This window comes from Triturus cristatus, chromosome 11, assembly GCF_964204655.1.
Source record: "Triturus cristatus chromosome 11, aTriCri1.1, whole genome shotgun sequence".
Lineage (NCBI taxonomy): Eukaryota > Metazoa > Chordata > Amphibia > Caudata > Salamandridae > Triturus > Triturus cristatus.
Genome location: NC_140594.1, coordinates 1,106,681,863 through 1,106,707,227, shown reverse-complemented (window position 1 = coordinate 1,106,707,227; position 25,365 = coordinate 1,106,681,863). Strand labels below are relative to the sequence as shown.

At 50.4% G+C, this 25,365-nt stretch overlaps 1 protein-coding gene across 6 annotated transcripts in view; it reads left to right on the top strand.

The window, feature by feature from the left end:
* The window catches only part of LOC146786089 (eukaryotic translation initiation factor 4 gamma 1-like), a 582,378-nt gene that overhangs the window by 382,155 nt on the left and 174,858 nt on the right, over positions 1 to 25,365 (top strand). The window lies entirely within an intron of this gene.

Below are 25,365 nucleotides of genomic sequence, written 5' to 3'. Positions count from 1 at the left end.
AAAATGAAGTAGGAGCCAAAACACACCCTTGGCAAACCCCCTTTCCTATTGTAAATCGATTGGTTGTATCACCCTGGGCGCCCCATCGGACTTGGGCAAAGTTTTCCTCATGGAGATGAACGATTAAGGAAAGCAGGTCCAAGGGCATACTCAGGTTGTATAGTACCAGCCACAGTTTCTTGTGCGAGACTAAATCAAATACATGCTGTCTGTGGCGATCAGCACCGTACGCCAATAGAGTAGCAAGAAACAAAATACTTGGTCAATAGTACTAACTCGCTTCCGAAAACCTGCCTGTAGGGGGGAGACGATTTCATTTGCGAAGATCCATTCCTGTACCTTTGCCAGTACTAAGCGTGCCACAACATTTTGGACTGAATCTATAAGATTAATTGGCCTATAATTTCCTGGTAAGGATCTGGCACCTTTTTTTAAAAATGGGTATTAGCTCAGCACCTCTCCAAGAATCTGGTATAGGGGCTCCCAAGCTATTGGGTTGGCTAGCAATAATATGTAGCTTGACCAGGTAACTCTGTCATACACAATAGGTCGGCCGGTATACTATCCAGGCTGGGAGCTCTGCCCCCATAACTGTATCTAAGTCTGCTTTTACATCTGCCAAATCAAAGTCAATTCTGTTGAAAATGGAGGGATGATGGGCTTCTGATCATATTGATTGTCTTCCTCAAAATGTAGGCTGGCAAAGTGATCTATCCATACATCTGGGGCTATATGATTTTGCAGATCCAAAGATTGCCCCCCTCTTCCCCATTTTACTACTTGCCAAAATATTGCAGATGTTTTTTCAGAGCATGACATTTTGAGATCCTTCCATCTATTATCATCCCATTCTCTTTTCCCCCTACCCTGTGCAGATTTATATAATTTCCTTGTTTGGTGGATGCATACTGAAACTTTATATTTTATAGCGGCTACAAGGGACTTGCATGCCTGTCTACATTCCTTATTAAACCAATTCTGCTGCATCAGAGAGTATTTACGGTTTGCATTAGAAGGAGCATAAAAATAAGTTCTTATTTTATCAAATAATTTGTTATGCAGATCTGTCATGGTTTCATGGGTCTCTGCGCTTTGCAAGCGCTCCTTTATCGCTGCTAGTAGAGATGTCACATCCATTTTTAGGTCTCGCTGGCGTTGCAGCGCGAAGCGCTGCCGCCAACGAGTACTATTGTTGCCGTGTTTCCTCCCAAGGGAGACAGACCTGGGCACGAGCCGATTCTGCTCCGGGCACGAGCCGATTCTGCTCTGTGAACGCGCTTCACAGAGGAACAACTTGTGCGCGTGCCGTTAATTCCAGTTGAGTGCTCGTTATGTTTAGTGCGCGCGCCCCGGCCGGGCCTCTGAGGCTCTTCATAATTAAATGGTGCACGGCAGCGCGCGCACAATTGTTTCCGGCCGCGTCTGCGGGGTCTTCAGGGTGAGGCTGGTGACCTGTGACCACGCGTGACTTGTTTTATTAATTTGTAGTTATATTTCGAACTTTGATTTTCTTGTTAAGTAGTCTGTCTTCTTTTTCGGTGGCACTTCGCCTTCTCCCCCCGCCCGTAGTCTGTCCTTTCTCTATGTTTACCACTCTCCGCGGGTTCCAGTGTCTTCATTTCCGCTTCCTGTTCTTCGCAAGCTAAGCATGGGGAAACGCCGGGTGAAGATTTCAGCCCGTAGGGAACTCACTTTCGACGAGGAGAAGCGACGGTGAGTGGGCAGAGAAGACTGGATGGAAATATGAGGGACGCTAACACCCCCCTACCGAATAAGATAGTTTGTTTTCACCGGAAGCAGCATGTTACACATCGGAAGTAGTTGACCAGAGCGAGGATTGGAACTGTAGTTACTGGAATGTTTAAGCTTGCTGGCGCTTAAGAAAGTAAACTGTGCAAGTGCTACAGTAAACACTTAGAATGTGCATTTAGAAAATGATTATGTTCGTTGGCAGGGGAAGAGACTGAGTTATGTAAGTAGTTAGCGTTAAGGAGCAAGACGTCTGTTGGATGGGGTGCTAGAGCAGGGCCATGCCAATCGGTGGGAAGAGGAGAATAAATATGTCCATAGCTGCCAAGGTTTCAGATTGCTATGTGTGACATTTTCATAATTTCAGTGTAATTACGAGTGAGATTTCAAAAACTATGAGTGATATATTCTTGCGAGCCAAAGCAAGCAATGACGACGAGGGAAACAAATGTTCGAAATGACACCCATTTTAGCAACGAGAAACTCGAAGATCTTAAAACTGCTGCAAAGCACCAGAAAGGGAAGGGCACACGCATAGCCTATGGATCACAGACCGGTCGCAGGCTGTAATTTTTTTCAAAAAGACACACACAGAGCAATTTAATAAAAATCAATTCGCACAGCACTGCCCGCTAGTTATTATTAATCTGTGGCTGAGAGTAAGTTGCACGGCTAGTCAGTTACCATTGCGGCACAATGTTTGCTTAATTTAAGACATATACCTGCACTCACTCTCTAAGGCACTTACTTATCATGCAGCCTTGTTGCGGTAGCTGCCAGGTGGGCTGGGGTCATGTCGGGTCCCTCATGCTCGCTGGATGTGCAGTCAGTGATGCCACCGCCGAGGTGCACTGCTGTGCGACCCAGCAGCTGAGCAGCTACTATATTGCTGCACTGACTCCACTGTATTGACACTTGCCTGCCTCACAATGACTGAAGTCAGCTGGTGGTCCTGGAGTCGAATCGCGTGGGCGGATCGCATTCAGCATATTATCGATTGCCTGTGGCGGTAAGCACATGCTGACACTCCCTTGCACTGCTGGTCACCAGATAACAATCGATTTCCCCCCTCATCCCTGCCTTGGTGCGGGCGGCAAGGTCGGAGGAGCTGCGGTGCACAGTCTAACTTTGCTCAAACTTGAAAGCGCAACCAAAACCTGTGCTGCCCGCTTGTACCGGGGGTGACAGCTGAACAGGATAGACCCGTGACTCCCCCCCCCCCACCTGACCTTAGCCTAAAATTGTGTGTCTAACTCACAAAGTCGAATTTACTGGTCAAACCACAATTGGGCACTGACTGTGATGTCAGTTATGCTCATGTGTCAGGCCTCGAGCAAGGGGGTCTACATCTTACATGCATTGTAGCAGAGGCAGCAGTACTTGCAGAGCTGGGAGCTGAGCAGATCTTGAGCCAGCCCCCTTAGCCACTGGGAGCATCGCGGACAGCGCTACTGCAGCTCACAGTCACAATCGTGTGTTTAGCAGCGCTATAATACATGATTAATGCATGTCAGTGCAGTGATGCAGACCACCACACCGAAATGCGTTAGACTAGTGCCTGATGCGTAGTACTTGGCAGGGCTGTCCGTCTTGCAGAGACTTTTTACCAAGCAGGTAGAATAAAATACGTTTAACCTCACTCTTCAGGGGACTCGCCAATGAGATGGTTCTCCTCCTCCTGAACATAACAGCCCTGACCAATCCTCTGGAGAAATGCTCCACGAAGGAAGATGGGAGGGATACAGGCCTGTGACATGCAAATATGACCTGCTTCATTTTGAAGAATACGGGTGTGTACTGTGGATACGACACTCCAAGTTTGGAGAATATCCCACTTTCAGACATCCTACATAGATGAAGTGGAAGACAAACTAACCAAAGTGGAAGGAAAGGCGTACACCGATCCAGCTAATAATGTTAAAAAACTATATACAAAGATGCCTAAGTAGTAGCATTATATATATGTCAGGCATGGACACCTCTTTACATTTAGGCCATGAGGCCGCCATCTCCCGGATGAACAACCTAAAAAGAAAAGAGGAGACCCAGAACTGGAGTAAGCCAAAAAAAAGTGCTGATCAATCCTGCCACTGGTTGTAGACACAGAAAGCTTTGCCTCTGTGTGTTCTAGGCCATATGAAATCAAAAGAGCAGCAGTTTCATTTAATGTTTCGATCTGACCATTCTCTGTCAAATGGAAGTCAAGTACAGTCAAACCAGAACCCCTGTTATCACTGGCAACACTATATTTTGTGAAATGTGAAAACCTGACATGACTGTGATCCAGAAAGTTTGAGAAGCCCTCAAAATTGGTGACATTTGAAAAACTAGCTGTAATAACTCATAGAACGTTAACAAGCATTGGCAAAACCAATAGGTCTTGTTTATGTGAGGGTTATTGGCTTTGTCAATGTCATTTAGCCATGGTATATAGCTTAGTGGCCGGTGTTCAGCATGACTAAAAGTTAGTGGCGTAGGGTAGAGTGACGTGGAATGGAGTAGCATAGAGTGCCATTGAGTTGCATAGATTAGATTCATATAGAGTGGAGTGGCTTAGAGTAGTACAGTTGAGGTTGTAAGTAACTAAAGCGTCAATAGAAACAGCAGAAAGGGTGAAAGCAACATAAATAAGAAGCTCTATGCCATTGTTAAAAGTAGGAAAGCACATTGCTCATCCAGAAATAATAAGATAACTAAAAGAGAGTCCTTTCTATTGGAGAAGGAAAAAGGAGAGTAACCACCTTGTAGGACTGGGAAATAAACATTTCTTTTAAATAACTCTCACCCACCAGGTTTGCTCCATGGTAGCCTACTTCATCATAGGGTTTATCCCTGCCCTTCTGAGGACAGGGGCGTGCTTCTACCTACGAAGATGCAAGAGCACTTTGTGGAAGGATGTTCCTATACACCTATGTGGATTTAGATTATAGAGTGGGCTACTTATTTGAAAAGGGGGAGGGGGTTTCCAAATATCAGACTAGTAGGAAAAAATAATTGTATTTGCTTCCCTACTGGGATGTGGAATTCCTATAGCCTGACGCCCATGACATATTGTTTGGGGTCCAGGCCAACTAGTTTTCATGTGTATTTTGTCCTTGAGGCAAGGAGGCACAACCCCGTGCAGCGCAAACCCTTTGGCTGCCAGTTTGCAGTACCACATTATGGATCAGGGAAGGGCACTGTCTGCAGTTAAGGTAATATTTTTGTCCATATGTTAATGCTGTTCAAACTTGTATTTATGGTTCATTCATTGAAAGCCCTTGTTATTAGGGTCATCGCTCTAAGTAAATGTTGTAAGTTCTGACTGCACTACTGACAGCAGTTCAAGTCTAAAAATGTATACACACGTTTTCACAGTTTAGCAATATAAGGCTATGTATAATGCTCTCTGATTTGATGACAATATTTGCAGAAGCTTGAAAGTAAGATTTATAATTCTTTTCTTTCAAAATAAAATGTAAAAAAAAGGAAAGCAGGAAAAAAACATTTCGCCAAAATACTGTAAAATTTCAGGTACCATTTATTTGCAGCATCATTTAGTAATGTGTTGATGCATGCTAGTATTTCCCAAAAATATTCATAATGAAAAATTAGTGTAACCAGTTTCAATACGATTATGTGAAATAAAAATAAACCAGCATTGGCAAAGCTAGTAGCTCCGAAATTGGCGGTCAGCTTTTTAGTTTTGTCAATGTGTGAATTGTTTTGGCATGGTTTATGTAAAACCTTATTAGTGTAGGAGCAGCCGGGCCCTCACCATTAAAAACAAACATTGGCAAAAGTAAAAATTGTTTTTGGTCTCAAAAAGCACACACTGCCACAGTAGTTACTGGCACTGAACAAAACTACTTTGTTAGCCGATATGCTCCTTGTGAAATAGAATGCAGTCACTCACAGTGAAGCCAGCCGATACAGAGAGAGAGAGACATAATTAAAAAAAATGCAAACGGTCCTGGTCAACGCCAGACCTAATTAGGGTCCCAATTATTAAATAAAGTCCCCAAAATGCACCCATGTACTTGCATTTATGGCAGATATACGGCTTTTAAATAATTCACAAGACTTTACAGAAGTAGGCCAAGAAATAGTACTCCTAGAAAATATTTGTGAACTGCATTTTAGCATGGGCAAATATGCAGTTCCAGATTTGCTCATTGGAAAAATGTGTGTTTGTAAGTTCACTTTCCCTCCAACTACTTTTTTCCCGACCCTAGAAGAAGTTTTATGTCTGCCATTATCAGGAGTAAACTTTTAGTTAGAGGCATGTGGGCTGCTGAATTCATATCTGTGCATAGATCGCCGCCTAGTGTTGGGTCCGGATGTTTGCACGTTGTTGTCCTGGAAGAGTCTTCGAAGTATCCTGAGATAGGTGACTCCTCCCCTGGACCACAGTGCGCATGGGCATCCTCTCTATCCTCAGATCGTTTTTTTCCGCCATTGGGTTCGGATGTGCTTATCTTGACTCAAGTTAGGAAAATTTAGGTAAAGGCCAAAAGGCCTTTTAGTTTTGTCGGTACTGTTCCCGATCGGTATCGACAGCTTACTTGCTAGTTTAGCAAACTTATCAAGCTTTTTTCGGATCCGTTTACTCCGACCATCGACCTTACATCGACGATGGAATCGAGGACCCCATTCAAGCGGTGTCCTGTTTGCCACGCCAAATATCCACATATCGACGTCCACCCCGTGTGCAACAAATGTCTCTCGCCGGATCACGACGAATCAAAATGCATGGCCTGTGCCCGATTCCGATCCAAGAAGACTCTCCGGAATCGACGGGCAGCGAGATTAGAAGCGCAGCAATCGGCACCGGCCCCAACCAACATCTTCAGCACCGAGGACGAAGATATTGAAAGCGTGGAAGACATAAACTCCAGCCCCGCTTCCGAACACGATTCCCGATCGGAAAACGCCGATGAAGAGCTTTTTCACAGGGAAGAAGCCTACGATGAGGTAGGAGACTACAATGAGGCCTTTGGGGCCGAAGAAGATAGCTCTGGTGAAGAGCAGGGCCTACCCGTTCAAACGGAGGCTATCAAAGTGCGTCAGTCTACGGCTCCGGTCGAGGGATCGCCTTCGGGCCTTACCCGAGATCAATCCCAAGGTTCTTCGGCCCCGCCTTCTGGCCCGGCCTCGAACATCCAGCGAGAGCCATTATTGACGAAAAAGACTGGTTTCCCTTCAACGAAACCGAAACCAATCGACGCTCCAGTTCACCAGAAAACGAAAGTGAAACTGGCAGTGGTCGGCTCGAAGACCTCTACCCCTTCGACGCCAGCTAAAACCATCAGCTCCGAACGCACAAAAAGGGATTTCGGCGCCGAACTCGCTGCTGCAGATGTCGGCACCGACCCAAAAAGGAAGGCCATCGCTACCACCAAAGCGCCTCGGCCCCCGGCACCGAAGCAATCGGCCCCGACCACCAAGGTTAAAATGGCCGCTCCATCGGAGTACACTTCCAAGGCAGCGACTAGACTCCAGTCATCGACGCCATCGACCGCTACTACCTCTCCTCGACTCGATGAACCTGGGGCTCCGAAGAAGTCTACGCTTACCTCTACGAACCACCCAGCACCAAAGAACCTTCGGCATTCTCGGTGAGACAAGTTGCAGCGTCATTGCAACGCATCAGAGACCAGGCAGCCCTCCAGTCCACGTCGGGCCCCGACCCCAAAAAGGCTCCAAAGACATCTTCGGCACCGACCAACATCACTTTTGGTTTGCCGCCACCGACAGCGCCAAAAATGTTCGAAATACGAACACGGGTCACCCAGACAAGGTCCATATCTACTGGACACTCTCCTACTGGGCCTCCACCGTCCCAAATCATCGACGCCAACACCGGCAGACTCATGCACCGAAAACGGAAGGTCACACCAGACCAGGCTTTAGACTCTTACAGAATCCCTCTAAAGCAAAAACTGCCAACAGAATCTGAACCGGTTCTTTATGAACGCCTGCACACCTCCTATACGGATCCCCAGTCCTTTTCTCCGACGCCCTCCGACACGGACGCAATGGAGGATTACATAGGTGATGACACCACCTACCCCAGGGATATGGATCCTGAGGAGCAGCAGGACCCAGATCAAGCTTGGGATGACCCTGCGGACCCAGGTGCCACAACAGATACCCAGGACACGCAGCTTTACGGCGCAAAAACATCTCCCACAGAGGACACTGCTGCCTTCAATGCCCTCATAGAACGTGCTGCAGCCAATCAAGGAGTGCAACTCCACTCTGACACAGTGGAGGACGACTTCTTGGTGGACACTTTCGCCTCCTCAGAGAGGACCGTCAAAACTCTACCCATGTTAAAAGGTGTTCTCAAGCCCGCAAAGGACATTTTCAAAGAAACAACCAGGGCACGGGTGATAAACCCCAGGATTGAGAAAAAATACAAACCTGCGCCCGGGGACCCTATGTACATTAGAGGCCAACTACCTCTGGACTCCATGGTGGTTGCCAACGCTCGCAAACGAGCGCACTCGCAAACAACTGGTGACGCTCCTCCCCCGGACAAAGAGTCCAAGGTGCTGGAGACCTCTGGCAAAAGAATTGCAGCCCAAGCAGCAAACATCTTGCGCATTGCCAATACACAGGCACTCCTAGCTCGCTACGATCGTTCACACTATGACAAGTTAGAGTCACTACTCCAACATCTACCAGACGAGTATAAAGAGGCAGCGGAGCTCCTCATCAGGGAGGGCCAACTTCTTACCAACGCATCCATTAAGTGTGCACTAGATGCTGCCGACCCAGCTGCAAGGGCGATAAACACCAGCGTCATGTTACGCCGACACGCTTGGTTAAGAATCTCCGGATTCAAACCTGAGATTCAAAATAACATCCTTAATCAGCCGGTCAACCCCGACTACTTATTCGGACCAGAAGTTGACACCACCTTAGAAAAGATCAAAAAGGACACCGACACTGCAAAGTCAATGGGGGCTCCAAACGCAGACATTTCGTAGTGGCTCCTTTCGTCGCCCCGGAAATAGGGGAGCGGCTAGAGGACAGGGGTCACAGCAAACATACAATAAAGGGGGCACACAAAGCACCTATGATAAAAACACCAGAGGTGGATATCGTGGCTCCAGCACCAAGGGCAGAGGACGCGGTTACGGCAACACCAGGTCCTCACCCAAGAACAAACAATGACGCCCTCTCCCTTCCCCCCGACCACATAACACCTGTCGGGGGAGACTCCAGCGGTTCCTGTCCGTATGGAATACCATCACCACGGACAGGTGGGTCAGAGATGTTATCCAGCACGGTTACTGTCTCGAATTAACCTCCACTCCACCCACAATACCGCCAAAGCACCGTCCTATGTCCTCAGAGCACTTCGCGTTATTGCAGCAGGAAGTGCAAAGTCTGCTGCAAAAAAGGTGCAATAGAGGTTGTGCCCGTCCACCAGCAAGGGACAGGGGTGTACTCTCTGTACTTCTTAATACCAAAGAAGGACGGGTCACTCAGACCTATACTGGATCTGAGACCCCTCAACTGCTACATTCTCTCAGAGCATTTCCATATGCTCACCCTACAACAGGTTCTCCCGCTGCTCAGACGGGGAGACTTCCTAGCCACACTAGACCTCAAAGATGCGTACTTCCACATCCCCATACACCCGTCACACAGGAAATATCTCAGGTTCACTATTCAGGGGCAGCACTACCAATTCAAAGTCCTCCCCTTCGGTGTAACTACAGCACCCAGAGTTTTCACCAAGTGCCTAGCTACAGTGGCTGCACATCTACGGAGACAACACATTCACGTCTACCCTTACCTGGACGACTGGCTCGTCCAGGCAAAGTCAGCCCAGCAATGTGCCAGCCACGTGTCCCAAACCATCCACCTTCTTCACAGTCTGGGATTCTCACTAAATTACCCAAAATCACATCTCCAACCCGCACACGTACAACAGTACCTGGGTGCGACCATAGACACTCTGGCAGCCACAGCTCAGCCAAATTTAGTGAGGATCAACAGCATGCAAATGCTGATCTCAAAGTTCAAACCTCAACACTCCCTTCCTGCGCGAGTGTTCATGCAGTTGATAGGCATGATGGCCTCCTGCATTTTCATAGTCCCACACGCGAGACTACATATGCGCACGCTTCAGGAGTGCTTGGCACGTCAATGGAATCAGGCTCACGGGCAATTAAAAGACCTAGGGCCTCATGTAGGTAAATAAATTTTACCGGTTCTTAAATACCGAGCCGTACCGAATCGGTAAATTAGAATCGGTAAGTTATATGTAGGTAAAAATTCGGTAACAGTTACCGATTCGGTAACATTCGGTAAATACGAATCGGAATTCACCGATTCGGTAAATACCGAGGTGATAATTACCGATTCGGAAAACACCGAGGTGGCATCTACCGAATCGGAAAATACCGAGGTGGTATCTACCGAATCGGAAAATACCGAATCGGTACGTACGGATTCGGTAAATAACATCACATGACTTGACGAAACAGCTAATCCTGTGCAACGACAGCCCACCCAACCAGGAACTGCCCACACCCAGGCAGGTGTACACAATTAGCCGAAGTGGCCACACCCAGGCAGGTGTACATAATTAGCCGACCCTGGAGAGGCTCGGAGTGCAGAGGAGAGGCAGGGAGCAGTTGCATGTGCGAGCGGGAAACGAACAGCATGTCCAGCCAGAGAACACAGAAAGACGGAGGGGAAAGGAGGAGGAAGCTCAAATTCAGCCCCAAGGAACTCCAGGTGCTGGTGGAGGAGGTGGTGAAGCAGCACCAGAAGCTGTTTGGGAGGCAATCCCTGCAAGTGCCTGAGGCCGAAAAGCGCAACATATGGCTGGCCATCCAGGCGCAGGTCAATGCTGTGGGAGTGACCCACAGGGACATTGAGGTCCTCAAAAAGCGCTGGTATGACCTGAGGATTGTGACCAAGAGGAAGATGGGCGACATCCAGAAGGAGGCCAGCCAGACCGGAGGTGGAACCAACAGGGCACCTGCCCTCACCGAACTGGAGGAGCTGGTGGCGGCCACACTCGAGCAAGAGAGCGTCGTGGGTCTTGGGGACGCCGACAGCTCTGCCAGAGCCGCAACACAGCAAGGTAAGACGAAAGCACAGCAATGTAGCCTCCCCTACCCCTATCCCACATCCCCCATTGTGAAACGAGAATCACACTGCAGTCCACACGTGTCAGTGCAGACAGGCAATGCATTCCGGGAGATGTAGTCAGGGCAACACTAACCATGACGTAAATGTCACAGGGCAACAAGGCATGTCACGCACTCGAGGCACAAGGAGACAGAGGACAGATTGGAATGTGAAATGATTTATTGTGACGCTTGCAATGCAGCCCTTCGGGGACACTGAGCCAATGTTGTTTTTCTGTCCACAGATGTGACATCATGCAGTACAGGGCATGCTGCAGGGGAGACGGCACACCGGCCACAAAAATCACCTCTAGCCAGCACGAGTTCAGACCAGGGAGCAGGCCCACTTGCAGCCGCACCACCTACGCAGCCAGCCTCGCCGCACACAGAGCCAGCATCACCTCACCGAGAGCCAGCATCACCACCACCAGAGCCAGCATCGCCACTCATGTTCGATTCACCGGCCACATCTCCGCTTGCAGGTGTGAGAATGAGGAGGCGTCCAGCAGCCAGGCTACGAGCCTTAGACACCTCGTCAGACGACAGCATGGGCCCAGAAGACCGCACCGGGCCCCAGGAAGGGAGCCATCCCACCGTGCCCCACACCTCACAGGCAGCACAGACGGGAGCAAGAGGGCGCCGCAGGTCGCGTGTCCAGAGTCCACCAGCACCCACTGACGGCCATGGTGTCTTCTTGGGGCTCGAGGGCCAAATGTTGAAGCAACAGCGCCTGCAATCAAAGGCAGTTATGTCAGTCCAGAGGCACATGCGGGTGATGAAGACAAGCTTAGTCAACATGGACACAAACATTGGCGGCATGGCTGCGGGCATTCGGGACATGTCCCAGTCAATCCAGCAGTTGTGCAGCAAATTAGATGCTGACATCGAAGCACGGCGCCGGGAACGCCAGAGAAGGGACACTACCAGCAGGGCACTCAACCGTCTGGCAACTGCGACTTCCCTACTTTGCCGGCGCTCTGTGACGATGCAGGAGGGCCTAACACAGTGCTGCAGCGACCTGTCTCGGGGGATGGTGCAGGTGACAAGTGCACTAGGGGTGCTATTGACTAGTCAGGCGTCGACAACTGCTGCAGGGGATGCTGCGGAGAGCATCGACACCAGCAGCATCATCACACCCCCCGTCCCCGAAGCACGCAGGAGCAGCAGGCGGCTTGGGGTTGGCTCTAGTGAGGATGCACAGGCCGTGCAATCCACCACTGCAGCGCGTATGCGCAAACATTGATGTGGCCCTGCTTATCCACTTGCCATTGGGTGACGTAACCCTGGACATACTCATTGTATAGATGGCATATTGCCAGATTGGCCTGTTCATGTGTTCATGGCGTGGTGCCACATTAAACTACGTCATGACTTCTCACAACTCGCTGTGTCCCCTCACTTACTCAGAAATAGTTGCATGTGATCTCTGCCCGTCTCTCTCTCCCATCGATTGCAGTTGGCACTCTAGCTGCGCTGCCCTCTGGCTGGCCTGACTCATCCTCGTTGTCCTCAAAATATGTTAGTTCCACATCTGTACCTTTTTTCGTGGCAAGGTTGTGCAGCATTGCACAAGTGGCAATTATCTTGCAGCAGGTGATGGGTTTGTACTGGCGTGCGCCTCCGCTCTTGTGGAGGCAGCGGAACCTGCTCTTCAGTAGTCCAAACGTGCGCTCCACCACATTGCGTGTAGATTTGTGGGCCACGTTGTATCGTCTCTCACTCTGGGTTGCTGGGTGTAGGTAGGGAGTGAGGATGAATGAACGGCATGCATATGCACTGTCGCCTGGATGAGTAAAAGGGAACCATCAGTTACATGCCTCTATACACTCTGATTTGCAGGTTTCAAGGGGCGTCACTGTTACTTACCCAGCAGGTATCCCTCTCCGAATTCGCCGGCACTCAGTCGTGTGTAGATCCCACTATTCTGGAAGATGTAAGAGTCGTGGGTGCTCCCAGGGAACTTTGCAACAATATCTGTGATGATGTTCCCTGCATCACAGATCACCTGCACATTAATGGAGTGGGTGGACTTCCTGTTCCTGTAGATGTGCTCTGTATCAGCTGGTGGACAGATTGGGATGTGTGTACCATCAATACAGCCGATGACATGGGGGAACTGTGCCATGTGATAAAAGTCTGTTTTTGTTTTCTGCAGTGCAGCCTGTGTGTTTGGGAAGCTTATGTAGTGGTGCATTCTCTGCATCATGGCATCCAGGAACTTCCTGAAGAAACGGGACAGGCAACTCTGGGATACACCACCCACCGCAGCTGTCACCACCTGATAACTGCCGGATGCCAGTAGATGTAGGCTGCAGAGCACCTGCACATGTGGTGGTATGGCGTGCGCCCTTCTTGTTGGCTGGTCCAGGAGTGGGTGCAGGTCCCTTATCAGGTCCATGATGGTTTGGGGGTGTAGCCTGTACCTCTCATGTATCTCTGCATCAGTCAGCTGGAATAGTGTGATGCGCTGTCTGTAGATTTGTTCCTCCCGTCGCCACACCCTCAGTCCTGCTGCCTGTAGACGTAGGCGCCTTGCAATGACGTACATGGCGGCCATGTTGTCCACGCTGTTGCATTTTGGGATTGCTTATGTGCATTGTTGATGGTTACCACCTGCTTTCCATCCGTGTTAATTACCGACTCTTATTTACCGATTTTCCTGGATTTCTTAATTACCGACTGCTCCTACATGTCATTTTAAATTTTTACCACTTCATATTTACCACTTCATATTTACCGATTCGTTAATAATGTATTCGGTATATATGAATCGGTATTTTAGAATTCGGTAACTATGAATCGGTATTTACCGCCTCATATTTACCGAAAAGTGGTTTTTGGACTCCTACATCTCACTTGTCTGAATACCGGTCGGTAACGGCATATTTAACGAAAATCGGCCGTTACCGACCGGTATTTCGCTACCTACATGAGGCCCCTAGTGTTGGTGAGCGGTCGGGCATACAACTCTCTGCATTGGTGGAATCCACAAAACCTTTGCAAGGGTCGACCGTTCCAAGAGCCTGTTCCACAAATAATACTGACGGCGGACGCGTATCTCCTGGGATGGGGAGCTCATGTACTCACTTACACAGTGCAGGGACTATGGACAATACAACAAAAGAAGATGCACATCAACCTTCTGGAACTGATGGCAATCTTCATGGCAATGAAGGCATTCAAAGTACACTTGTGCAACAAAGTCGTGTTGATCCGGACGGACAACATGACTGCCATGTACTACATACAGAAACAGAGAGGAACACACTCTCCACAGTTGTCTCATCTGGCTCAGAGCATGTGGAAGTGGGCCATTCAGAGGAACATATTCCTCATGGCGGAACACCTCCCCGGCAAGGACAACCAGATGGCGGATCTGCTCAGCAGACACAGCCACCAGATGCACGAGTGGGAGCTACACCCATCAGTACTCCAACCATACTTCCAAAAGTGGGGTCATCCAGAGATAGACCTATTCGCCACGAACGAAAACGCAAAATGCCAAAGCTTTGCCGCCAGGTTCCCACATCCACAGTCGCAGGGCAATGCGATATGGATGAACTGGTCCGGCAGATTTGCGTACGCTTTTCCCCCAGCACCATTAATACCGCTGGTGGCACGCAAACTGCGGCAGCACTCACTAACACTTATCCTAGTTGCTCCCACATGGGCACGCCAGCCATGGTACACCACCTTTCTAGAACTTTCTGTGGTGCCGCATCAAAGGCTGCGGATCAAACCTGCACTCTTAACGCAGAACCATGGCGAAATTCAGCACCCAGATCCGCAACAGCTGAACCTGGCAATCTGGCTCCTGAAGTCTTAGAGTTTGGCTACCTAAACCTGCCACCTGACTGTATGGAGATCATTAAGAAGGCCAGGAGACCCACTACTAGAGCCTGCTATGCAGCTAAATGGAAGAGGTTTGTCATTTATTGTAACAACAATGACATTAACCTGCTAGACGCATCCATTCAAAACATAATCTGTTACCTCTTACACCTATACCGATGCAATCTGGCATACACCTCAATCCGTATCCATCTGACCGCAATAGCAGCCTATCTCCAGAACAGGCAGCACCTCTCTTTATTCCGAGTGCCTGCCATCAAAGCCTTCTTGGAGGGACTTAAACGAGTAATTCCCCCAAGACACCTACCAGCACCAGTGTGGAACCTCAACTTGGTCCTCACCCGACTGATGGGTCCACCCTTCGAACCTCTCCACTCATGTGAGATTCAATTCCTCACCTGGAAAGTAGCTTTCCTAGTGGCAATCACTTCGTTAAGAAGAGTTAGTGAACTCCAGGCACTAACCATTCAAGAGCCATTCATACAAGTTCACACGAACAGGGTCGTACTACGTACTAACCCCAAATTCATGCCTAAAGTAATATCGCAGTTCCACATGAATCAAACTATTGAACTGCCTGTTTTCTTTCAGAATCCACAAAATGTCGCTGAAAGAATGCTCCATACACTAGATGTCAAAAGAGCCCTCATGTATTACATAGACAGGACTAAAGACTTTAGGAAGACAAAACAACTTTTCGTTGCCTTTTCTCCACAACACAAAGGCAACGCCATCTCCAAAGCAGGTATAGCCAGATGGATCGTTAAATGTATTCAAATTTGCTATCAAAAGGCTAAACGCACGTTAACGATTCCCCCACGAGCCCACTCAACACGTAAGTTAGGGGCGTCCATGGCTTTCCTGGGAAACATTCCTTTACAAGATATATTTAGAGCAGCCACATGGTCCACTATACATACATTTACCAAACACTATTGTGTAGATGTACACTCAAAACAGCAGGCAGCTGTAGGACAGGCTGTTCTCAAAACTCTTTTTCAGACCGCTACAGCTGGCACTGGTGGCCGCCGCTAATAGGAGGTACTGCTATGTATTCTATGCACAGATATGAATTCAGCAGCCCACATGCCTCGAACTGAATATGCTACTTACCAGTATGCATCTGTTCTTGGCATGTAGGGCTGCTGACATTCATATCGCCCGCCCTCCTCCCCGGCGCCTGTAGCAGCTGCAGCTCTCAGAATTACTGTATAGCATGGTCATCACTTTCTGTATCTACTCCATCACTGCCACAATGGCGAAAAACAATCTGAGGATGGAGAGGATGCCCATGCGCACTGTGGTCCAGGGGAGGAGTCACCTATCTCAGGATACTTCGAAGACTCTTCCAGGACAACAACGTGCAAACATCCGGACCCAACACTAGGCGGCGATCTATGCACCGATATGAATGTCAGCAGCCCTACATGCCAAGAACAGATGCATACTGGTAAGTAGCATATTCAACTTGTCTCATGGGAAGAGATTAGAGAAGAGTTGGTGAAAACCCTTAAGACATGCAAGTTAGTAGGCTTGCACAGACTCAAAAAGGCATTCCTACCCTGGAACTGTTGCTTACCATTACCTTTAGTCTCAGTATGTAGATCTGCGGAAACATGGCAACAAGGGGATTGCTAATATTCAAACCCTACTATGGAAGGAGACCTGGCTTAATCAGAGAGGCTATTTCAGAGCTCCTACATCATGAGATTGCTGCCATAATCTGTCACTGCATTACATGGCACAAAATGGACAAGTAGATTTGGTTACAGGACATTTAGATTCATGAAGCAACCTGCCCCATGGACAAGTAGATATTTTATTAAATTCCACGCTCCTGAGTTGGGGGTTCAATGGACGGACGTTTGCCATTAGACGGGACTCTATGTGCTTTTTGAGACCAGAACAATTTTTAATTTTGCTAATGTTTGCTATTATGGTGAGGGCCCGGCAGCTCCCACACCAATAAGGTTTTACAAAAACCATGCCAAAAGAAGTCGCGCATTGACTAAACCAAAAGGCTGACCAATAATTTCAAACTTACTGGCTTTACATATTCTTTTTTTTTTTTTTTTTTTTTTTAAACCGTTTATTGCAAGACTCAAAAATATTACAAAGATGGGCCTACAACCTTCCGGCCGGCCGCTAGTAGTCAAAAGGAGCATATGATACACATTATAAAGCGCATGTTGCGGCAAGGAAAATGCACAGGAGTTAGCAGCGTTGATAGCCACACCACCCGGACCCCACTGTACGGTTTCATTTTAAGCTTAAAGAACAACCAGAAAAACAAACCCACAAGGCAATCAACCATCTGGAATAGCAGCATGTGCTCCCCCGGAAGGGGGACCCTACCAGTGCATAGGAGTATAGGGAAGGGGAAGAGATCAGGACTAGGGCTGGGTAGACTCGGTGCCCGGTACCGGGGAGATGAGTCGGCTAAGGGGACGGGGCAGGCGACGGATCAGGCAATAACGGCGGAGCACAGATTCCCCCGCGGTAGGCGTTCCAGGGGCCCCACACTTTCACCCACATCCCAGGCTTACCTCTCGCCACATACACCACCTTTTCCCGAAACATGCACCAGTCCATATGCTCCTTCCAGGCCGAGACAGTCGGGGGCCTCTGGGATCCCCACAGTTGAGCAATATCACGCTTGGCCACCATATATCCCAGAGTCACCCACCACGTCTGTGGCGCCGAGTAGTCAGTAGGTTCCCACACATTCAACAGGCATCTCCTCGCTTCAGGCAGCAGCGCCACATGCGTAACCACTCGCAGGACCTCATGCACACCACGCCAGAATCGCTCCACCTCCGGGCATTCCCACAAGATATGCAGAAAGGTCCCCAAAGCACCACACCCACGCTTACACAACCCGTCCACAGCATAGCCCATACGCAGGAGCCTTGGCCCCGTCATGTAGACCCTGTGGAGTATCTTGAGCTGGACGAAGCGAAGGCGGGCCGGTATGGCCACCTCTTTCGGGGAGGCCACCGCAGAGGTCCAGTCCTCGTCGTCCAGCTCCAGTCCATCGGCCACCCAAGCCTCACGGAGGGCAGCCAGCAATCCCACGCGATCATTGATCAGCTTTTTGTAGATCAGTGAGATCGTGCTGTCCGGAACATGTCCATCCAGCACTCTATCTTCCAGGGGGGAATACTCCGGGATGGAGGCAACGTCCGGGAAGACAGAGCATAGTGCATGACGGATCTGCAAGTACCGAAAGTACTCCCTGTCCTGCAACTGGAATTCCGTCTGCAGCATCTCGAACGTTTTAAATCCTCCCCTCGTCCAGAGATCCCCCACTTTGCTGATGCCTATCATGTCCCACTTCTCGAAGCCCTTCGAGGTCCACAGGGAGCCCAACTGCTCGGACGCGTATAGTGGTGACGCCCGGGTCAAACGATCCTTCCACCCCATCGCCACATTAGCCGCGTGCCACACTCGCACCATAACACGCGTGGGGCCCGTTAACCTAGCGTCGGGCGCGCTGGAGTAGAGCGCTCGATTATAGTCCCCACCCGGGAGTAGCATTTTATCCATTTCGAATGCCGGGTTTAAGGCGGCCCCGTATAGGCCGTGATTAACCGCAGCCAGCTGGGAGGCCCAATAGTACCGTTTGATATCCGGGAGGGCAATCCCCCCGTCATACCATGGGAGCGTCAGCTTCGCCGGGGCGATACGTGGCCCCCCGTCCCAGAACAGGCGGCGCTGCAAACTCTCCACCTCACGGAAGTAGCGCGCTGGGACGAGGTCCATAGTGTTCTGAAACGCGTACAGGAAACGCGGCAGCGACATCATTTTAAACAATGCCGCCCGGCCGAGCGGCGAAAGTGGCAAGCGCCGCCAGCGCGCGACATCCTCTTTCAGGCGCTGGAGGGGGGGAAGCAAGTTCCGATCATACCGGGCCTCCGGGTCCAGAGTAATGAAGACACCCAGGTACCTAAATCCCTGCGGGGCGATCTGGATCGGACAGCCCCGCGGGAGGATGGGAGCCTCCCCAGAGAGCACATACACACACGATTTAGCCCAGTTGATGACAAGACCGGAGTTACGACCGAAGGAATGCAAAACATCAACCAGTACTATGAGTGATTTACGTGGGGAAGCTAGGTACAAAAGGATGTCATCAGCGTATAGGGATACGCGGTCCTCATACTCGGGGGTCCAACGGAGACCACGAATTGAAGGATGCCACCGCAGCCACTCCGCCAGGGGCTCCAAGGCCAGCGCAAAAAGGAGCGGCGATAAGGGGCAGCCCTGCCGCGTGCCCCGGCCCAACTCGAACGGAGCCGATACTCTACCGTTCACCACCACCTGCGCCAATGGGCCCGAATACAGCAATTTGACCCAACTGATGAATCCTGCGCCAAAGCCAAACCTCGCAAGCATCGCCCAGATGTATGGCCACTCAAGCGTGTCAAACGCCATGGTGGCATCCAAGGACGCCAAAATGGCCGGTTCCCGTATAAACGGGACACGTGCGAGTACCCCATGCAAACGCCGCAAGTTAAGGGCTGTGTTGCGATGGGGAATAAAGCCGGACTGGTCCTGGTGAACCAAGTCGCCCACTACGCCGACCAGCCGGTTGGCCAGTACCTTGGCGAGAATTTTGGGCTCCGCGTTCAGTAGCGAAATGGGCCGATAGGATGTAACCCGGTCCCGAGGTCTCCCCTCCTTGTGGATAACCACGATTGTAGCCAGACGCTGGTCCAGCGGGAGGGTGCCCACCGAGTGGGCCGCCAGGAACATAGCTCGGAGATGTGGCGCCAGCGTATCCGGTCGCAACTTGTATAACTCGATGGGGAGACCATTAGGACCAATGGCCTTGCCGGAAGTGACCGAGCGTATGGCGAGGGCAATCTCGTCGGAGGTGGGAGCGGCGTCCAACGACACTCTGTCCTCCTCCGAAAGAGAAGGCAGCGCGATATCCCTGAGCAGGGCACGGGAATCTTCTTCAGAGCGGGAAGACACTGGGGAATACACCCCACGGAAATAATCCGCGAAGCAGGAGACAATTTCTTCCGGCTCAGTAACACACACACCGTCCGTTTTCTCAATCAGCGGAACTACACGACTCGCTCTCTCTTTTTTGTCCAGCCACGCAATCAATTTACCAGCCTTATCACCCACATCATACAGTCTCCCCTGTTGCTCTCTACTGAGGCCCCTGGCCGCCTCCGTGACGAGGGCCCTATAGGCCGCTTGCTTGAGTTGGAGAACATGCAATGCGGCCTCCGTCACCCCGTCTCCTAAATTACCCTCCAACTCGGCTATCTCAGCTTCCACCCGGGTCACCTCCTCCCTCTCGCGCCTCCGGGTGTGGGAAATCAGGGACAGGGCCTCACCCCGGAGTACTGTCTTGAATGCCTCCCACAATGAGATAGCCGAAGGCACGGACCCCACATTTTCGTCAAAATAGCGCTGGAGGGATTTAATCAATTCAGCGCGAATGGTGGGATCGCGCAGATACCAGGAATTGATCGGGGCCACCCTACCCTCACCCCTCGGAAAAACATCAAAGTGTAACAAAAGCGGGGAGTGGTCCGAGATACCCCGCGCCAAATGGCGCACCTCTCCCACCCTCCCAGCATAGGCCGCCGGGACCAGGACATAATCTAGTCGGGAGAGACTACCATGGGCCCCGGAATGGAAGGTATACTGGAGCTGCGTGGGATGTTTTAAGCGCCAGCAATCCACCAATCCCAAAGTATCCAAGAGGCCAGATAGCCACGCTTGGGCCCGGGGGAGGTCCCTAGGGGGGTGACGATCCACAGTCCCGGAAACCACCGCATTGAAATCCCCCCCACCACTAGAATCCCCCCCGGGAGGTCAAGGAGGAGGCGCCCCAGGTCCGCAAAGGTAGTCGACTGCAGCCCCGGTGGGACGTATACTGACACAAAGACAACCACTTTGCCCTCCATTCTTCCCACCAAGACCGTGTAACGTCCCCTGTCATCGTGAAGCACCTCATCAATCTCCAACGGGAGCGAGTTCTTCACCATGATGCCCACACCCCTTGAGCCAGACGTGAAGCCCGAGTGGGCCACTAGGCGGTAGCCACGCCGATTCATGGCGCAGTAGGAGTTGCCAATGAGGTGTGTCTCCTGCAGAAAAACTACATCGGGCGAGATTCGCTTCAAGAACTGCAGGACCACACCTCGTTTGATCCTGTCCCCCAGTCCATTCACATTCCAAGACAACAAAGTTAATTCCCTACCCCCCATCGTATACAGAAGCTATCATTCGTCCCCCCGAGAGCACTTTAGAACTAACACAAAAATACTTTTGCCTTGTGGTGAAAACAAACAACACCCCATCCCTACCCACCCACCCCAACAAAACTCCCCCCTCCCTGCACCCCTGCATGAGCCCGAACAGCCCCCCCAATGTGCAGTGTGCCTGTCGCCCCATATACAGTAAAACTAGCTAAACCCCCTAGAGGAGGAAGGAGAACCCCCAGTAGACCCTACACAACCTCCATAGGAGGGGAAAGTGTACAGACAGACGCCCAAGCGAAGGCGGCATCATTTTGTCCAGAGTGAGGCCCAATATTAACCCCTCAGTCTCGATCCAGCGTGCCGTCTCCCCCCGCCGCCCCCCCGCCCCCTCGATCACGATCCCCAGACAGAGTGTCCAGCCAGTCCCCGGCCGCTTCGGGACGATCAAAAAAGTGCGTGCGACCCTCTACCTCAACTCGCAGCTTGGCTGGGAAGAGCATAGCGTATTTAAGGTTGAGGTCCCGAAGACGGCGTTTGACGCCTAAGAAGCTCAGTCTCTGCTTCTGGACCGCTGGGGTGAAATCAGGATAAAAGTTAACCTCCATGTTGTCAAGTTTAACCGGCCCATGCAGTCTGGAGGCTTGCAGGATAGCGTCCCTGTCCCGAAAATTAAAAATACGGGCAATGAGAGGTCGCGGAGGGGCTCCGACCTTCGGCCTTCCCCCGGGAACCCTGTGGGCCCTTTCCACGGCGAAGAATTTACTCAGCCCCCGTGGCTGGAGATGGGTGGCGATCAAATCCTCCACAAATAGATCCGCTGCTGCTTCCTCCCGTCCCTCGGGCACCCCGATGATGCGGATGTTATTCCTCCGGGCCCGACTCTCGGAGTCCTCCAGGCGCCGATCCATAAGCGCGCTCGCCTGACTAAGCCGGCGCACCTCTGTTTGTAGTGCCGCCACCTCAGTCGTGAGGCCCGATACGGTGTGGGCCAAAGAATCCACTCGGTCGTTGGTCTTAGAAAGATCGGCCCTCACCAGGCCAACATCCACGAGGACCGAGTCGATCTGCTGCGCCAGTGTGTCGAACCGCTGGCCCACCGAGGCCTTCATCTCGGCAATGGCGCCCATGACATCCCGCAGAGTCAAATCCGCGGGCAGGTCCGGGGCATCAGGAGGGCCCTCAGGGGACTTGTGCGGTCCGCCGGGAGATCCCTTCTGGAGGGTGTAGCGGTCCATACTGTTGGCCTGATGGACGGTGCCACGCCGGGTCGACTTGGTCTTCGCCCGGTCGCCATCTTGTTTCGTGGCCATGGCCACCAGTCTCCCAGTCGCACCAGCCACGCCGTAAAGGGCTAATAATCAGGGCCACGAGCTCCGGGGGGGCCACCTCAGGCCGGCAGGGCGGGTCACAGCCGGCGGGCAGGCAGGGCCTCCAGCGAGGCCACACTAACACCAAGAGCCCCGCGACCCAACCCTGCAGAGACGGCAAGGAGGGTGCGAAAGTGAAAGTGCGGGGTACGCGACTCTCCAGGCCCGGCCCGCCGCTGTTGTTCACTTTGTCACTGGGTCACCCCTCAGCGCAAAACCGGGGTCTGACGAGGAGAAGGCCGCAAACTTCCTTCGGTGCTCACTCCGGTGTCCGAGGTCCGATTTGAAAACGGGAAACGGGTGCCACCTCAGCTCAGGCCCATCAACACAGTCCCCTCATCCGAGACAGGATAAATTCAGGATAGTCGTAGGAGGTTGCGGAGGTCCCCGGGAGCCTCGCACCTACGCGGCCATCTTGGTTGCGCGCTAGGCTCCTCCGGCTTTACATATTCTTGTTTATTTTTGTGTCCCATAATCTTATTAAAACTGGTTACACTGATCTTCCCTTATGAATATTTTTGGGAAATGCTAGCAAACATAAACACATTTTACTAAATTATCCTGCAAAGAAATGGTACCTAACATTTTACAGTAGTTTAGCTAAATGTTTTTGCATTTTTTTGTGAACATTTTATTTTGAAAGCAAAGAATCATCGAGTTTGCTTTCAAGCTTCTGCAGATATTTGCATCTAATCAGAGAGCATTCTGGGAGCATTAAACACAGCCTCATATTGCTAAACATTGAAAACGTGTGTACACATTTTCATACTGGAACCTCCGTCATAAGTGCAGTCTGAGCGTACATTTACTTTGAGCGCTCGCCCTAATAATAAAGGCTTTGCATTAATGAACCATAAATACATGTTTGAACCGCATTAACACATGAAAACAAATATTACCGTAACTGCAGGCAATGCCTTTCCCTTATCCATAATGTGGTACTGTAAACTGGCAGCCAAAGGGTTTGTGCTGTAGTGTAGGGGGTTGCCCCTACTTGTCCCAAGGGCAAAATACACATGAAAACTTGTTGCCCTTGACCCCAAACAATTTGTCCCAGGCGTTGGTTTATATGAATTCCACATGCCTGCCAGGCGATCAGAGATTACTTGAAAGGGTCTGCTTGCCAAACCATAGGCTGGGCAACAAAATCTAGATGCATGCACAGAAAGTGTAGGCTTTATCTATAATAGTCTTCTCCCAATTCCTGTGTTTCGGAAACAAATCTGTGCCAAACTTGAACAAATGTAGAGAGGCGTCACCCTGCAAGAATAGAGAACCTTTGAAGGCCTGGTACAATCCCCTTCCACATCATATAATACGAGAGGACAACCAGGTGCTGAATGAAACGTTTGGGCAGACTATAGCCGGTGGTTAGATGTCCTAGAATGAAGCTAGAGTCTTCTTAAGCAGGTTATAGTGAGCTGGGTGTCTGTGTCACCTGCTTCACCATCTCTCACATCTTTTCTTTCAGTTCAGGGATTGGAGTATCATTCTTCCCTTTGTCCAGGGCAACTAAGAGACAAACTGCTCTGCAGAAGACATTGAACAGTGTTTAAGCAGCATAGTTCTCAGCGTTCACAGAAAACATGAAGAGTAGACCCCTTCAAAGTAAAATCCAGCCTCCTAGCCAATGGATCTAACGGAGGCCATTCTCCGAGGCCACATTAATGTTACCTGCCAGGTGAGGCAAAATGTAATCACTCTTCAGTGTATCGGGGAAAATCCTCTACAAACCCAAGCATAAGATGCAACTTGTGTCAGACCCTTGAAAGTGCAATCATCTCTTTTTCATGGAATACTCGGAGACTAGCACCACGGAAATGCCTGTATTGTGACTTTTTCTCTGACCACCTCTTTTGGTGCAGCAGATGGACACACCCGCCTGCACAGATGTACCAGGCAGATAACAGAGCAGGCAACATTTGGGAAGCACATCAAAAACAGCAATACAGCATATTCTAGTCAAAACTCACGCTCACTAAGCCAGTCATGCTTTTAAAGACTCACTGCTGCGATTCACCAAGAATTGGTTCACCCACATTCTTAACTGTCTGACCCAGCTAATATCCAATATTGACACTTAAGAAGGGTTACTCTGAGGCATGGAACCTTAAACGCTGGCTTCCTGTGTTGCTGTGTAATTCTTTGCCAGGCAACCTTTACGGGATGTGTGTGATTGAGTCTATCTGGGTTGGCGGCACTTGCCACACCGCCCAGTCAGGGTGCTTGTGTCATTATTCCCTGATTTGTTTTAGATTGTTTGGCTTTACCCTGGGCTTGATCCATGGCCTTCCGATTTCCCATGGTAACAGGCAGATTCCCCTCTATTCCACCCTCATTTGGTACGAGTGAGTTACAATGAGCAAATAAGAAAAAACAATGTAGCCTTGTTTTAAATTGTAGACGTTTAGAAACATAAATACTCTACCTGATGTATTATGTCTTTGCACAGAGACAACAAAGATTTGAACTTTATTAGCGTTGTGCCTTTTAAAAATCAGACGCTCAAGCCAGGGGGTAGGGGGCCCAGCCCAGTCTCCTACGGGCTTTGAAGGGCGTGGACGGGCCCGCCCTTGGCCCGTGGTTGGCCCAGGCGAGTCCCATGCTGAGGGACTGCGGCGCTCCTTTGAAGGCTATGAAAGCAGGCCAGGTGTGGAAATGCAGGGGATTGTGAGACTCTCAGTCCCAAGCCGCAGCGGTGTCGACAGAGTGGGATTTCAGGGGGTTGAGGACTGTATAATCCCTGCACAGTATGGGATTCTAGAATAGTTTCACACTCCAAAAAATGTTAACCTGCAACACTATTTTTGTAGCATGGAGCACTTCTGCGTTCTAATGTGACCCTCTCACCTCCCTGGTGAGGGACAGGAGCTAGTATAAAAAATAATAAATGGCAGTTTAACCAATTACACTATTCCAAAAAAGAGGGCGGTCTCACATGGTGATCATGTATTGGAACACGTGGTCGACATCCATGGAGAAAACATTATTTCAAAGACACTTTCAGACCCAAACACAAGATGGAGGATAATGCACAGC